Source organism: Larus michahellis, chromosome 1, assembly GCF_964199755.1.
Source record: "Larus michahellis chromosome 1, bLarMic1.1, whole genome shotgun sequence".
NCBI lineage: Eukaryota > Metazoa > Chordata > Aves > Charadriiformes > Laridae > Larus > Larus michahellis.
Genome location: NC_133896.1, coordinates 134,631,832 through 134,648,692, shown reverse-complemented (window position 1 = coordinate 134,648,692; position 16,861 = coordinate 134,631,832).

The window sequence follows — 16,861 nt, the reverse complement described above, 5'->3', positions numbered from 1 at the left end:
TGTTGGATATATTTTCAATTGCTTTGTGTGAGTCATTGTTCTAGAGGGAGCTTTTATTATAGATTGAATACCCGTGATGATAAATTTACATGTATAAGAACAGATATACGCTGTAATAGAATTATACCTGTTTCCTTTGCATGCATATATTCACACACAAATATACATTTGCATTAGTTTGCGTACTGACTCACAAGGTCTTGGAGATAGAAGGATGAGAAGCAAAGGTTGTGGTGCTGCCAAAAGGAAGCACTGTATCTTTGGTCATGATTATTATTAATTATTTACTCCTATTGCTGCATATGACAAGGTCATTCACACAGTCCCTGTCCTTCTTGCATAGTCACTTAGGCTGCTTGCCTTTTTCAATGCTAAACCTGCAACTTCAAAAGCAACATGGTGTGAGAAAGGAGGAAGAAAGGCTGATTCTGGACATGCTAAAAAGACAAAGAAAGCCTGCCCGAAATGAGAAACTGAGTACCTACCCCCAGAAGAGACTATCTTTAACCACCTGCAAGTACATTAACTGCTAAGCAGGAAATAACCCCACTACAAGATCATGGTACAGGGGGAGCGGTTTATAAACAGGTGAGACTGAACACAGTAATTAGAAAATCAGACCAGATCTAACTGGAAACCTTCATGCTAGAACCATAGAACTTAGGAGTAAGGGTAGGGTTTGTTGGTTGGCTGGTTTCGTTTTTTTTTTTTTTGTCTATTTTGTCTATTTTTTTCGTCTATTTATTTCTGCAACTGCTTTATCGGTCTCCCACAGCATCCTCATAGGGAAGCTTAGGAAGAGTGGGTTAGATGAATGGACAGTGGGGTGGATAGAAAACTGGTTGAAAGATAGAGCTCAGAGGGTCGTGGTTAGGGGCACAGAGTCTAGTTGGAGGTCAGTGACGAGTGGTGTTCCCCAGGGGTCAGTACTGGGTCCAGTCCTGTTCAATATATTCATCAATGACCTGGATGAGGGGATAGAGTGCACCCTCAGCAAGTTTGCTGATGACACCAAGCTGGGTGGGGTGGCTGACACACCGGAAGGCTGTGCCACCATACAGAGAGACCTGGACAGGTTGGAGATCTGGGCAGAGAGAAACCTTATGAAGTTCAACAAGGGCAAGTGTAGGGTGCTGCACCTGGGGAGGAACAATCCCATGCACCAGTACAGGTTGGGTGCTGACCTGCTGGAGAGCAGCCTGGTGGAAAGAGACCTGGGAGTCCTGGTGGACAACAGGATGACCATGAGTCAGCAATGTGCCCTCGTGGCCAAGAAGGCCAATGGCATCCTGGGGTGCATCAAGAAGAGTGTGGCCAGCAGGTCAAGGGATGTCATCCTCCTCCTCTACTCTGCCTTGGTGAGGCTGCACCTGGAGTACTGTGTCCAGTTCTGGGCTCCCCGGTTCAAGAGGGACAGGGAACTGCTGGAAAGGGTGCAGCAGAGAGCTACAAAGATGATTAGGGGACTGGAACACCTCTCTTATCAGGAAAGGCTGAGGGATTTGGGTCTCTTCAGTCTGGAAAAAAGACGTCTGAGGGGTGACCTTATCAACACTTATAAATACTTAAAGGGTGGGTGTCAGGAGGATGGGGCCAGGCTCTTTTCAGTGGTGCCCGGGGACAGGACAAGAGGCAATGGGCACAAACTTGAGCATAGGAAGTTCCACCTAAACATGAGGAGGAACTTCTTTACCCTGAGGGTGGCAGAGCACTGGAACAGGCTGCCCAGAGAGGTGGTGGAGTCTCCAACTCTGGAGACATTCAAAACCCACCTGGACGTGTTCCTGTGTAACCTGCTCTAGGTGACCCTGCTCTGGCAGAGGGGTTGGACTAGATGATCTCCAGAGGTCCCTTTCAACCCTATGATTCTATGATTCTATGATTCTATGATTTATGTTGCTGGAGACAGGCAGGACAAGCATAAGGTCACTCACCTTGCCACCTGCAGCATGGACAGACATATCTAAGTCAGCCACACTGGAGCCCACCTGGATATTGAATGCATTTTTGGAGTTTATCTGCTTTGTTTAGGTCTCTGCTTTAAGATGAGTGGTGCTCTGCTTGTGCTCCCTCCTCTCCACACCCTGTAGCAAGCACTTTGCTCCCGTGGATGTCTCCAGCACACACTGAAGACATCTACAGTGGATCAAATGACTCTCAACTAAGCTTTGGGAGTTGGTTGTGCTTACTTTTGCCCTCAGTAAGGATGAGGTCAGCTATATTGCCTGCAGTCTTGGGGAAAGATTTGAATTAGTGTAATTTACCTTGCATTTGCAGTAGGCTACGCCTGCACGCATGGCTGGTCACTACTGTTCCACTGAGGGAAGCTGTCATGTGTCTCCCCAGCAGCGATGCGGTTACCCTGACAGGAAAAATGCTTCCATTAGTACTTTTTCTGCTACATGAATCAGTATCAGCCGGAGTGGCAAAGTGGTTCAGCTTCTTTTGCTGGTATAAGCTAAGGCTATGCTAAGAGTTACGCTTCCATGTAGTTATGCTCACATGCGGGCCCATGGAGGCATCACTGCAGGAATCTGCTGGGGGATCCCAGGGGAGTAAAGTAACACCAGGCATCCAATGGGTGAGGGATGAGGGGAAGAGTCCTTCAGAGAATGAATCAAAAGACACATTGCAAACTTACGCCCCAGTGTTAACTCCACAGGAAACACAACACTGGATGTCTAAATTTCAACCCTGGCAACCACGTCCACCTGACAGCAAGTGTAACTGATAAACACAATAATGTATACTAAACTGTCATTATTTGATTTAAAACATAAAATGCAATAAAGAAATTAATTACTTTACAAGTTGGTTTCTGATTGCTACGTTTTGCTACATTGAGTTCTCTGCAAAAACCTTTGGTTTCATTTTCAGGTTCATCTTTTTCGCATCATCTGCTTGGGAAACTGTAACATCAAAACTGAACAAGCACAAAATTTATTTTAAAAAGCAGTCTGTCTCACATCTAATGTCAGTGACAATAGCCAGCTTTTGATGTGTGATTCTGATAGTGAACCAAAAGAGAAAGTCTGGCAGCAGTGCCCTGTTTGGGAATTTTGGAAGGAGATTTCAGAGATTATTTTGGGTTTTCTGAACCATTTGAATTATTTGCTGGCAGCCACAGGCGAGTGGCATTTTACAGTATGTTAAAATCAAACTTTGATATCTGAAAATAGCTCCTTTGGTGTGGAGTTTGTCTTCCTTGATTCTCACATAAGCTGCGTATTTATCATAGCTGAGTGATAAATTGTGAGATACTGGTGTTTTATATGCAGTGAAATTACAAGGTCAGTTTTAATTAAGCTGAGATCAAGCCCAGTCTGTATTGCACACTTCTGATTAGGTTACTTCAAATTAACATAAGTTTTTGGAGACTTCACTGAAGTCAGTGGTGTTAAACACCAGCTGTGCTGGCAGATAAGCGTGGGATATAAGAAGGAGATAGAATTCACATTGAAATTAGCACTTGGCACAATATAATTCTCTGATTGCAAACTATGCGAAGTTGCCTGTGCTAATTGGTTGATTTTATTTGAAGCAGATGTTGTTAGCTTTCCCACTAATGATCTGGAGAGAAATTTTTTTTGAAAGACATGCCATGTTAGATTCTCTGCAGTATAATAAGCTAATTACAACTTTAAGTACTTGCAGTAATTAGCACAATGTGTATAAAGTGGTCCTGATCTTTTCACCCTGCTGCATTATTGTTAGGGCACCTCAAAAAAACAAAAAAGAGAGCTAGCTGGATTTAGTTTTCCCAATCTAGCTTCTTGTTTTCCCAGACTTTTATATTAAGGAGATAACAAACTAGACTTTTATCTTTATTTTTAAGCACACCAAAAGGATTTAAACCTTTCTCCTTCTGTTTTTTTCTAACTCCCTTCTCTAAATCAAATCTGCTTAGTCTTATCTTTGCCCATTGAGGTAAAGTCTTCCAGCATCTGAAAAAAACCTATTAGTAAATAGTTCTGTACAGCAACGGAGTATTTTTTCTCTATTAATTCATTTGATCACTTGCCCATGTATTACCAAGATCAAAGTTATATCTGACTTACAGGGAGAAAACAAACAAGCCCACCCTGAAAGCTTAGCTCTTTCTAGAGCAATTGTGCTCCTTGTGATTAAAAACTGCCAGCAGTTTGCAAAATAGTCACAGGAAGAACCACCAAGTGATCCTGCCTAAAGAAAAAAGGAAAATCAAAATGCGCTATATGAAAATTGTGAATTAGAAATTATCCTCATACCTTTTGAAACCGGGTATGACTGCTTCAGGTGGTGGGTACACCGCAGAAATGGCTGTTTTGAGAAACCAGTTTAACAAATACTTCAGTTTACCTAGTGGTCTCCTGGTATGGTTTGGTGAAACTTGCTCTTCAGAAACCTTCAGCTGGTATTTACATCAAAGATGTTTTTCACTTTTTTTGTGGAACTCACTAGAAACGAGATCTAACCATTTGCACAGATTTGGTCACATTTCCCAGTTCCCTTATTTTGTGGGCTGAGGAGTGACATGATAAACTCTCTTGAACAAGTTATGCCATTTCAGGAATGCCACCGGGACCCCAGCCACTCATGTGACACACATAGGCTGGTTACCAGACGCTGGTGCCATACGGCTTCGCCTTGCCGCTACCTGCAAGAAAAGTCAGGGGACTGTTCCTCTGAGTTTGTGCTCTGGGAAACTGATTTATTGCATGGAACTACAAGGGACGATATATCCAGACAGCAGGAGCTTTGGACATGTATTTTGTGGTGGACCGTGGACTGATGCCTGCTCACCTTCGGCCACGTTGAGCCACGCTGTTTCCAGCCATCGGGCTGTCCCCTGCACAGGGAGGGTGGCACAGCAAGAAAGAAGTTGACGAAATACAAGGCCCACAAAGTCTTTTGGTCTGTCAGAGGCCTGTGCAAGGGCATCCATGACACTTGTGGAGGCAGAGCAGGAGGGAGCCAGTGAAGACCCTGAGCAGCCAGCAGTTTGACCGGACTCCTGCTGTCCAAAAAGATCTTCTCTGATGAATTGTACGAGGCCCAAATGGATCTTCTTTAGGTCCTCTTAACTGCAAGTTATATCTATGAGCTGTGTTTCCCCTTGGTGCTAATCAGAAAAGAGGATAGTTTCAACCCATCCTTCTTTCTCTTTTTTCTCTTCCTTTTTTATACTGGTTTTCAAAAGAAATGTGGCTTTTGTGTGTTAGGGCACGGGTTGACTGTCCTTGTGTACCTCTCTGTAAAGTGCAGGTAAGTAAGGTGTTAAAAAACAAATCTTGAATTTAGCATGGTATACTTCACTGAGGTATTTTTCTGGATTAGCAAAAGGGTCACAAGATTTAAATTATTTATTTTATTTCAGCAGACTTTCTTCTTTTAAATAAGCTGGTAAATCTACATCTTGAGAATGTGGGTAGGTAAAGAAAATATTTGTCATCATGACAGTGGTGAGCTTTAAGGAAAACTCGACTTAGCACTAAGTCATCACTCAAAATAAACCACAATTTGATTTCTGTAACTCCTTAGGACCAAATTAATTACTTTTATTGCCTTGGGCAAAATCTTTTAGTTGTGGGTTTAAGCTAAAGCAAACATGTTACTTGCCTTCAGTATGAAGAATTGGTAAGTAAAGAGTCTTTGTTATTTTAATCTCATGATTCAATCTCCTGCTGCATTAATTTGGTGATTTGACTAATTGGTGGTTTAACCTATTATTAATGTTCCTCCATTAATTTCCTGATGCAATTTTAATGACATCTTGATGTCACTATTGAATTAAAGTCTGTTTAGTTTTTTAAAAAAAAGGAGAGCAGTAGTTTTAGAGGTGGTTATCTATTTGCTCAATTTTAATGTCTTTATTCATTCTAATAAAACTCATGGAAGTATAGAGAGCTGTATCTTTTTAATATAACAGATTGGGCTTTAATCCTGAGTCAAACAACTGATTTGCTCAGGAGTTTTTGCGGTTTTCACTAAAATAAACAGAGTCCATTACATTGTTCTTAGCCCATTACTCTATCTGGAGATAACAGAGAGAATGGGATAGACTCCAAAGACTACATGCAATGCATGTAAAGGCCTCCACGTGAAAAGGCAGCTTCAGGTTTAGGAGGTAGTGACCATGAATATTCTTTCTGGACTATGGCAAAATCACAAAGCAGAAACTGAGTTCTTGGCTTTGCTACAGCTCATCCTAAGACTGTATGCAAATCTCTTCATTTCCTTGTGCCACTGCCTGCTCTTGACCCAAGTAAAATGGGTATCTCACTTCATTCCTTTCACCTTTTACATGTTTCACCTGTTTGTGACGTAAATGTGTCAGAGCAGAGATCATTTTTCACCTACATTTATGATTTCTATAGTGCTAGTTGGGATCTTGAAGGGCTGTGTGGTAGAAATCAGTAACAGCAGCTGTGTAATTAAAAACAGGTAATACCAGATATAGTGTAACCAGAAAAACTCATAAAATGGAAAACCAAGAAAGAATGACCCTACTACTCCTGGAGCCCTACAATGGCCCTGCTGGGTCATGCCTGCATCGCACCAACTCTGATGCAGGGGAGCACAAAATATGTCAAAAGAAATTGTAAGAAATGTCGTGGATGTGAACAGTCATGTCATTTTCTAATTTATTAAGCAGTGTAGCTCAATTTGCAGGGGGACGAGCCGTGCAGCTTGCCCAGCAGCAGACGTGGTGACAATGTGCGTCTGGACACAGAGCACACATGCAAAGCATCCTCACATCCCTGTCCCTCCTTGGCTAAAGAGACACTAAGGTCAAGGCACTGTTACCTAGCAACTAATGAGAGTTGATTAATCCATTTGTGGGCGTCACATGCTGCAGTGCTGTATATGAGCCTGTGCCGGCTTCTACTATTTGTGCAGTGGCAGGAAAAGCAAGTAACAATTACTGGTGAACGACATCAGTAATGCTGACAACGGCATCATTAGATGTATAAATAATCACAGCCAACAGTGACTTTCCATTTTCATTGTTAGCATCGGATTTTGAATTTCTAAACTGCACTATTGTTTCTTTGAATGCTTTGGCATAGATGGGCTTTACATGGGAAGGGGATGATCCTGGCAGATACAGGGCAATTCATTTTTTTCCAGAAAAGTGAGCTCTTTGCTTTCTAGTGGATTCACTGCATAAGCAAACCTTCCCCTGGTCTTCAGTACACCACAAGGGCCTGATCAAACTAAAAGAAACTTTTCTGAAAGCAGTTCTTTTGAGTTTGAAGGGCCTCTGAAGAGTTAAATTAGAAAGAGGGCATTTTATAATGCATCTGTTTGCTGTCTACAGCACATGCTCCAGAAGGGCAGTACCTCACCCTGTCAATGTCTAATGAACTGTGCAGTTCCATATGATTTATCATTGCTGGTGTGCCACCAGGAATGATCAATAATATATTCTATATAATATCTTTTTACTTCCAAATGCTCCCAGCAGGGTAGAGGAACTTTTATTAAATTGTTGGAAAAAAGTAGAAACCCATTCCATATTTTAACAGAAAAGACCTTAGCAGACTTGGTTTGCATTTTAAAGGCTTGAAGTCAAAAGCAAACCCCACCTTTCACATGTAGTTTGTTTATTTTTAAATAGAAGATCTCATGAAAAAAAATTAAGAATTTATATGTGGGAAAGAGGCTTCGGAGTGAATAGTATTAAAGGAGGAGATAAAACTTTAAAGAATTTATTTTTTACAATTCAGTTTAGACAATAATGCCAGAAAAGCAAACTCCCTGAGGCTCTGAAATAGAGTAACAAGCAGCGAAGTTTGGCGGAGACCCAGCTGCAGTACAATGTTGCCCTGTTTCTCCTGCCCTTCATCTTCCCACTCCCTCAAATGCCCTGCATGAGACCTTCCGTTTTCAGGCATTAATTTTACATTTTTTTCCTCGGCTCAGGAGGATAATGGAATGCAAAACTGTCTCCCCTGAAAAGACCAAATTGTTTTGGGGGCAGAAGTGAAGGGAGAAGGCCAATTCTCTTGCTGAAAACCAGACCAATCTGAGCTATAATACATTTTTTGCCTCCCTCTATCATGATCACTTACCCTTCTCCTTCTTGTTTATTCTAACCACTGAGAAAATTGTGCTGGAGAAATTTTCTTCTGATTAGTGATTAGGCACAAAGGGAAATTTGGACCGTCTTCCCCACTCGTTCCTTTTCCTTTGTGCTAGGCTCTTAGGCTTTCCCACCAGACTTTCCTGAGAAGGCTCTTTCTTGTGTGCTGCATTCACACTCCCCAAATAATGTGCAGATCAAATGTTTGCCCCTTGACCAAGGGTGCTTTGGAGCTGGAAATGTGTGGACTGTTTTGCTTTTCTAAATCTCCGAGATTGCTGTGGGAAATGGCTGATGCCAGCTGAGGAACACCCGAAAACACCCGCTGCACAGACCTTGGAAAGGAGCAAGGTGCTTCTGCTCACAGAGAAGAGTCAGAGCATGGGGACATACCAGACAGTCTTCTTCAAGTGTATTTAAAGCCTAATTGACCTCTGGAGCTCAGGAGAGGCAGCTGGACAGTTACGTGTAGGACTATATAGAGGAGGTTTTAAAAGCAGGCAAAGAGACCTTTTACATGTTGTTTAAAACCCCTTAGCCTCTTCTCCCTGCAGGCAAATGGCAGGACATGTTCACCGCCCCATAGCTGCCCAGTCTTCCCATCACACACAAAGCAAACATGGCAGAAAGGCCTTTATAGCCTTTACAAGAAGGAAGAAGTGCACCCACTCTAGCTCCCCCAGAATTTAACGTTGGGGGTTTTGGGCTTTTTTGAGAGTAGAAAAGAAGGGGAAAGAAGCTGCTGTTTAGCACATTTTACTCTCTCAACTTCCCCACCAGGAAAATGTTGCTGTAGGTATATAAAAAAAGGTGTTTGAAACCCCAGCTCCTAGAGAAATCATGCTGGGGGGAGGAGAAAAGAGAGAGACATGGCGAGCCTGGACCGTATTGTGTGGCTAGATTTTTTTTCTCCACAGGGGATTTTTCTGCCCTTGCCTTGCTTTTCTTTTTAGTCCAGCCCTTCCTCTCTCCCCGTGGCCCCCAGACTTTATCCTCTCACCCAACTTGCCCAGTTTCCCCGCCAGGAGCTGACGCTGCTCTCCGGCTTTGGAAGAGAGAGTGAAGAGGTCCTGTGCTGCAAGCATCCAGAGGCTGCTTGTGAAGACTCTGACTTGTAACACGTTTTCCAAGCTCCCTGGCCGCTTCGATCTGTTTAAAAGTAACTTAAACATACCTACAAAGCTAAATTAAAGGAAAGTATATTAAGAATGTATCCTTTCTGTGCTCATGGGAGTTGCAGGGCAGCAAATGGAGAGCAGCGGGCAGTGCCTGGCCCTTGGTATTTCCTGCCTGGGAAGAGGTGAACGGGGTAGGGCTGGAGGTGGGTGGAGGAAGGACATTCCCCCACAGTTAAGACAGGGAATACATTTCTGTTAGAGGCAAAACTAGAACTCCAGATTTTCATTCTAATTTAAGCTGAAGACAAATACTGAAGTGTCAGCATCTCAGTCTCTTGAGTTCTAGAAAAAGCAAAAGAATCAAAAAGTTCAAAAGTTTTTGTAGCTCTTACCATCAGACTGTTAACTTAAACAAAATATCTCCCTTAGTTAGCCAGCACAAGTGACTAAACAAAGCCCTTTCTAGAACCTCTTTTCAGGACATACGTGAATTGCATAGGTGGCATGAGAACTCTACAACTCCTATGTGCCCGGAATCCATCAAAACTTGGTGGGCGTTAACACAGTGGATATTTTGACTGGGATGATCATACTCACTGCATGACAAGTGTGGTCTCTTCCTTGCATTATTCTGGCATCTGCTCTGAGAGGAAGGGAAGACACCTTTTTTTTTTTCCTCTGTGTTTGTGCTGCACATCTTGCTCTATAGCTGGATCTGTAAAACAAAAATAGCAGCTTTGCTTTAATGCCAGGGCAGCTGACAGGTTTTTAACCACACTCTGGTTTTATTGAATGTCAGTCACTGATTTCAGTTCATCTAAGTTTGACTTCCTTCTCAACTCCGTAATCTGTTTTTCTTTGTGCAATATTGATTTTTTAGAAAAGAGAGCGAAAATCAATTAAAACCAAACAATTTTTTTGACACTTTGGGCTTTCTGCTGTGTTCATAAATATGCTAACATATGGGTCAGAAAGACGACATTAAAATTTAATGCACTTGGGGAAAATAAATTAAAAAGGTCTGCTGGAGAGGTTTTGCCATAGTTCTCCTCCCGCAGCCTGTCAGAGGATGCATAAACCTGTGACCTCTTTTGTACACAATTACAATGTATCTCCTCTATCTAAAGCCGGATAATTACAAGGTTACAGAGTCCCTTGGCAGGCTGAAGAAAAGGTTGCTCTCATTTTCTCCTAAAGGCTTTAGAGTAACGCTGAGCGCCGGAAAGGTGCACAGTCATTTAATGCGGTGTGAATGGAGAGGAGGGATGGTGTCTCTTGCCATTGCTGCTTAGTTACTAATGAAACGACAACCCTGAACTTATGTTTTCATTAGCCCTATCATTCTCCTCACGCATGCGGCGTGGGTGTGGGTGAGCGTTTGTGTGTGTGTGTGAGTGTGTGTGTCTGGGCTGTGACGCGGCGGTGGCGAATGTGTGCAAGGCATATTGGTGGCTGCTCATGTGGCCTGCAGGCTTCCACTGCTGGCCATGTGAAAAGGTGAAACGAAGCAGGTCAGGAGAAATGGATGGGCTTCACACATTCTGCCTCTGCTAAGTCATTGTTCCTCTCCCCTTTAAGACTTGGCCGTCCTCCCAATTAAGCAGCATCCAGCACGCAGGTTTGTCTGCAGGGATTAGCTGGAGCCAATGCTTGGTGATTCCTACCAATGTCTCTCCGGTGGATCCAGCAGTTTCTTTAGGTTATAAACTATAATATTTTTAATGACGTGCCTAAGACTGGTTGGGAAGATAACCTGAATGGGAACGAGTACAGTGCAATCAAGCTGGATGTCTGCCAGATGATGGCAGAAAAAGAAGTCAAATCCACCTCTGAGTAGTCAGCTCGATTGAGCCTGGGAGTCTCTTTTGAGCTGTATCTGAGAGGTGTGGCCAGTCCCTTTGCCTTCAGCATTAAAGCTGAAACCAGCTGATGACTATGTAAGTGATAACTTAATCCAGCACAGCCTTAGTCAAAGAGTCAATCTGGGAGGGTGGTGGGTTCAAGCTGAGCCTGGTGCTTTGCTCCAGACCTGAGCCTGACCAAAATGATAATGTAAAAACTGAGGGGTGAGATGAACACCTTTCTCTCTGAGGAAGAATCTGTCACAGAATGGCCAGCAGACAGCCGTGTGCTACTGGAATAGGTGGCAGTAACACAGGCATAGCAACCGTGAACTTTTGGGCAGGAAGTGATGGATGTAGCCGCAGCTATAGATGGGAAAATATGTTCACTTGTTAAATGGTGCTGCAAATTACAGAAGAAGAAAAATTAATGTTTAAAGGCCTCTAAAGTCATCAGCTCACCCACATCCAGTTTAATTTATCCCTCTGCTATAGCAATGCCAGCCACAAGATGTGATGGATTCCTCATTATGATGCATGATGCTCCAAATCTTTGCTGCCATAGAGACAGTGACCCTCTGTCCCAAGCAGGAGGCAAAATCCTCTTCTTTTTCTTGCCAGTGCTGGTGACTTCCTTGAAGTAGTTTAGTGAAAGATGAGAAATACACAGTACAAAGTCAGCAGCTATTACAGCCAACTCACAGCAGGCTAGACTATCATGGGCCACCTGTGACAGCCCTGTGAGTGCTGGATTTGCTTCTGGGCAGCACTGGCTGCCCTTTACTCTGAGCTTGTGGCAAAACTACTGGTCTGTAGGGCTCAGCATGCCAGGCAGCTTTCTGTGCTGTGATCCTAGGATCATGAAATACAGTTTAACACTTAATGCCAGTGGCAAGACTAATAATTAGAAGTGTATCTAAGGAATACTTGGAAAGCGTTCAAAAGACAAAAGAAAAAAAAAGAAATGAAAATATTCTTTCCGTGGTGATTTTCTTGGTATTTTCCACTCATGACCCATCACCTGTCCTGCTGCTGTGAATTCAAGGTACTGGTGTTCTGCAGTAAGGGGGATGCCCACTGGATGTCATGATTGCTCTGCAAAAGTGCAAACACAGTGTAATTTATCTAGCAGTCAAAATGTTATTCCTGAGAGGAAGCAATTTTAGGATGTATGTTTTCTGTAGTTATTCTCTCTCTCTGTTTCAGCCTCTCATTTATACACATGCATAAATCCCCAGATTTCTTGAACTGTGCAGAGCCAGTAAGCCATAGCTAAAACCCTGAGTCTATTTGGTTATATGTGTATTGTGTGAAAATAAAACAATGACTTGAAGTTGTTCAAATAAATTACACAGGAGAAGACCCTTGCCACTGATTTCAGAAAAAGTTAGTCACCCACATACCTTTGAAAATCAGGATCTTATTGCCCTGATTAATAAGAGAGAGGGAGAGTCTGTAATTGCAATCAAATAGATTCAATCACTTAATTCAGTGAGTAATGAGATCAACAAATTGTATGTGGGTCATACCAGCTTTAGACTCATACCCTGCCTGTCAGTCCTTTGTGGAGAGAAAGTAAACAAGAAATGAACCAAAAAACCAAAACTACTTTCCCCCCTGCCAAAAACTCTTCTCCAACTATCTGAATTCATAGTGCATGGACAATATAACTGCAAATGGCTACATTCTGCAAATGTCAGTAGTGGCTAGCTCTTATTTTAATTTACTATTTAAATGTATTAAACATGAAAGAAAACCTGTTAAATGTCATAATCATAATGACAATCCAAATGAAATTAGCTAGAAGAGTCAATTAGATTCAGAGGCCAAGCAGGAAGTAAAATGAGTCACCGGGAAAGGAGGATCCCCCAGACACCACACAGCATGGATTACAGTCTTAAATGTCATGTGGAAATGAATACAGTGCTAATGTTCTCATATTTAAGGGTAGGCTATTTGCTCAGTTTCCAGAAGGCAAGTTTTTATTTTTTTCTTGAAGGATTAAGCAAACCTTTGGACTAGATAAGCACAGAAATTGTGCAGCAGTACCAGGCTACCTGAATTGTCAGCACACAAAGACTGTTCGAATGCATAAAGATTAATTTGTAGAAATGAAGCTGACAATTTGCAGAAAGTATATTTTTGTTTTTCAGTCATAGGATCATAGAATCGTTTAGTTTGGAAAAGATCTTTAAAATCCTGAAGTCCAACCATTAATGAAGCACTGCCAACTCCACCACTAAACCATGCCCCTCAGCAGCACATCTACATGTCATTTAAATACATGCAGGGATGGTGACTCAACCACTTCCCTGGGCAGCCTGTTCCAATGCTTGATAACCCTTTCAGACAAGAAATTTTTCCTAAAATCCAGTCTAAACCTCCCCTGGTGCAACTTGAGGCCTTTTCCTCTTGTCCTATCACTTTTTACTTGGGAGAAGAGACCGATCCCCACATCGCTACAACCTCCTTTCAGGTAGTTGTAGAGAGCAATAAAGTCTACCCTCAGCCTCCTTTTCTCCTGGCTAAATGACCCCAGTTTCCTCAGCTGCTCCTCATAAGACTTGTGCTCTAGACCCTTCACCAGCTTTGTTGCCCTTCTTTGGACATGCTCAAGCACCTCAATGTCTGGTAGTGAGGGACCCGAAACTGAACACAATACTCAAGGTACAGCCTCATCAGTGCCGAGTACAGGGGACAATCAGTTCCGTAGTCCTGCTGGCCGCAGTATCTCTGACACAGCCCTCTTATTATCAATATCAAAATAGCCGGTATTAAGGTGTGACAACAAGGGAGAAAGGAAGTGGGAAAGAAATGCATTTGTGAACAGGATAGATAAACTGTTGTCATTTAAGAAGATACAATATTAGTCCTTTTCCTCTCTGCCTCTGGCTTTACTTTCCTGAAATGTTGATGGAGGCAGTTCCACGATCCTCCTGTACATGCACGTTGGCCATTCCTACCAACCCTGCTATCTCCAGTAACAGGTCTTACAGAACTCATCAACAGATAGTTTCCTTATTGGTCCACTTCAGCTAAGATCTCTTTCAAGATCAGCTTTCTGGTTTGCATTCTACTGTCATATTTATTCATGAAAGAATAACTTCAGATTATGACTGTGTTAAATGTTTTCTGTCACTCAGTCACTAATATTTTGGCAACTATCTGCAGTAGAAGGTGGTCAGAGTAAAGATAAAAGATTAACTCATAGCTTGCAGATAACTTCAGAACTACTTAAAGGGTGACAGGATACAATTTAAACATTACATAAGTGAAAACTAAAAAAGACCTTACAGTTTATAAAATATACAGCATACAAATGCTATTCCTATCTTGTCCCCCTCTCCCATTAACTTGCAATACATATTAGGACTTCTGTTATCTTTGTCTCTTCTTTCTTCAGTCTCAACATGAAAGATTATGAAGAGTGACTCAAGTGAAAGTGACTCTTGATTACTTAAATTTCTTGTAGATGATTTATCTTTTACAACACAGCCTCTGAGGGCACTAAAAAATGAGCAATGCCTTTGCAGTTTAAAGTTTTAACTATTTCGTCCTTGCTTTGAACACAGCAGATAAGTTTCTTTGTCACGGGAAGCAGAAAGGAGAAACTCAGCTAAGATGGCTCAGGCACAAAGAAGAGACCTGTTCTCCTTCAAGACGTAGCTGATGGTCTCAAGTGCCTGTGCCTCCCAACAGCTCTGTCATTCATTTTGGCATGGAGTGGTGGTGAATGGTGGTTTTGTGCTATGTCATAGTGATGTTTTGTGCTTGTTTTCATTCTCTTCCTCCTATTCCTAGCCATCTTTTTGCCTTTCCAACTACTGAACATTGAGCTGACATTTCAGGAAATTATCCAGAGTTATTCTGAGACGTCTTTCATGAATTGTTAATGTAGAGCCCATCATTGCATATGTATAGTTAGGATTGTTATTTTGCCGTGTGCATTACTTTGCATTTATTGACATTGAGTCTCTTCTGTCATTTATTATCCCATCACTCAGTACCATGAGAGCTTTCTGCAAGTCTCTGAGGTCAGTTTTGGGTTTGATTTTCCTGAATGCTTTTCTACCAGCTGAAAATTTGCCACCTCACTAAAAGTGGCTCATTACATTAATAGTAGTGAACAGACATACAGTTCATTTTTGAATATATGGTGAACAGAGCTGGCTGTAGCCCTGAAACTTACTGCCTGTGGGATAAGCTCGTTCCACTGTAAAAACTGACCAGCCACAATTTTTGACTGCTCTGCTTTTAAAGCAACAATTATTAATTAGTAGGCTCCTTCTGTCTTCTTCTATGACAGCTTAATATCTTTAAGAGCTTTTAATGTCCAAGCTTTCCAAAAGGTTTCGGGAAATTCAGGTACACAACATAACCATGTCACTCTTCTCCACATGCTCACTGATCTCTTAACAAAGCATCAATAGCCTTTTGAAGCATCTCTTTCCCTTAAAAAGCCATGTTGGATCTTACTTTTCTCCAATATATCTATGTATCCATGCTCATCCTGATGAGTAAGGGCTCTGGTGTCAGTGAGTCTCATAGCTCCTACAGGAGGGACACCATGGGGAGGAGTTAATTTAGCTTTTCTCCTTCAGATTCATCTTCCTCGAGTGTTTCTTTTAGATATAAGTAGGACTTTTCAGCCTGACTTGTTCTCTGGCAGCCTTCCAGAAATGGTTTTTTGGAAAAGTTAGTATTTTTTATTTTTTTTTTAGTTCTTTAACAAGCATTTTTGACCCATCTGGTAAGGTTCTACAGGCAACTTCTTAGAATTTAAGCTATTTTTTATTTTTCTCAGTTAGATTTTTTTAAAATTTTTTTTAAAGATCCCTTTTTATAACTAATGGCAGGATTTACTCAGCCATTTAACACTGTTGGCTTTTACTGTGGTCAGATGGTAATCTTTTCTCATGGGCAATGCATTCTGAGGCTCTAATGTGTAATCTGTAAATAATTCCATAAATTTGGCCTCCTATGTGCATTTTGCACCCCTGCCAGTCCATTGAACTCCATTTTCCATAGCCTTCTTATTCTTCTCTCTTTGGAATGAAACACTCCCATGAGGCTTCTGTATTTTGAGTACCTTTTATGTACCTTACGGTTACTAACTTGGGGTGGTTGTTCAATATTGACATCATGGGTCAGCTACTGTGCCTTTCTTGGGTTAAAATCTTAACAGGAGGGAACTGGCTTACTGACCAGTTGGTTCAAGAGGTAAGGATTCTTGTTGCTTAATAACCTGGCTGCAGCATCTCTCCTAAGTGTGAATTTACTTAGGTCATAGAGGTCCAGACTAGACTATTTGTACTACCATTCTTATTGTGGGTTGACCCCAGCCAGTAGGCAAACACTGACCCAACATCTCTCTCAATCCCTGTCCCATGTGATAGGGGGGGAAACAGAAGGAAGGTGAGAAAACTTGTGAATCGAGATAATGACAGTTTAACAGGGAAAGGAAAAGCTACGCACACAAGCAAAGCAAAAAGAGGAATTAATTCACTACTTCCCATCACCCCCTTGTGGCAGTGATACAGTGTAGTCAGTCTACTATGCCTCGCCATACTGATAACCCACTGTCGTGTTAAAAGGACTGTAGTTTTGATATTTGTCTGTCAGAGTCCCAGGACTTTCACTGATTTACTATCAGAGTCCCAGCAAAGGACTTTCATGGAATCAGATTCACAAATAATTGAAATTAGTTATTTTATTGAGAGTGACAGTCGCAGATTTGAGATAGCTGTTGATAAATTCACCAACTACAATAGTGCTAATTAATTAAGGTTAATATTGCTAGCAAAAATAATGACAGTACAAAAATCTGGGGTAACATT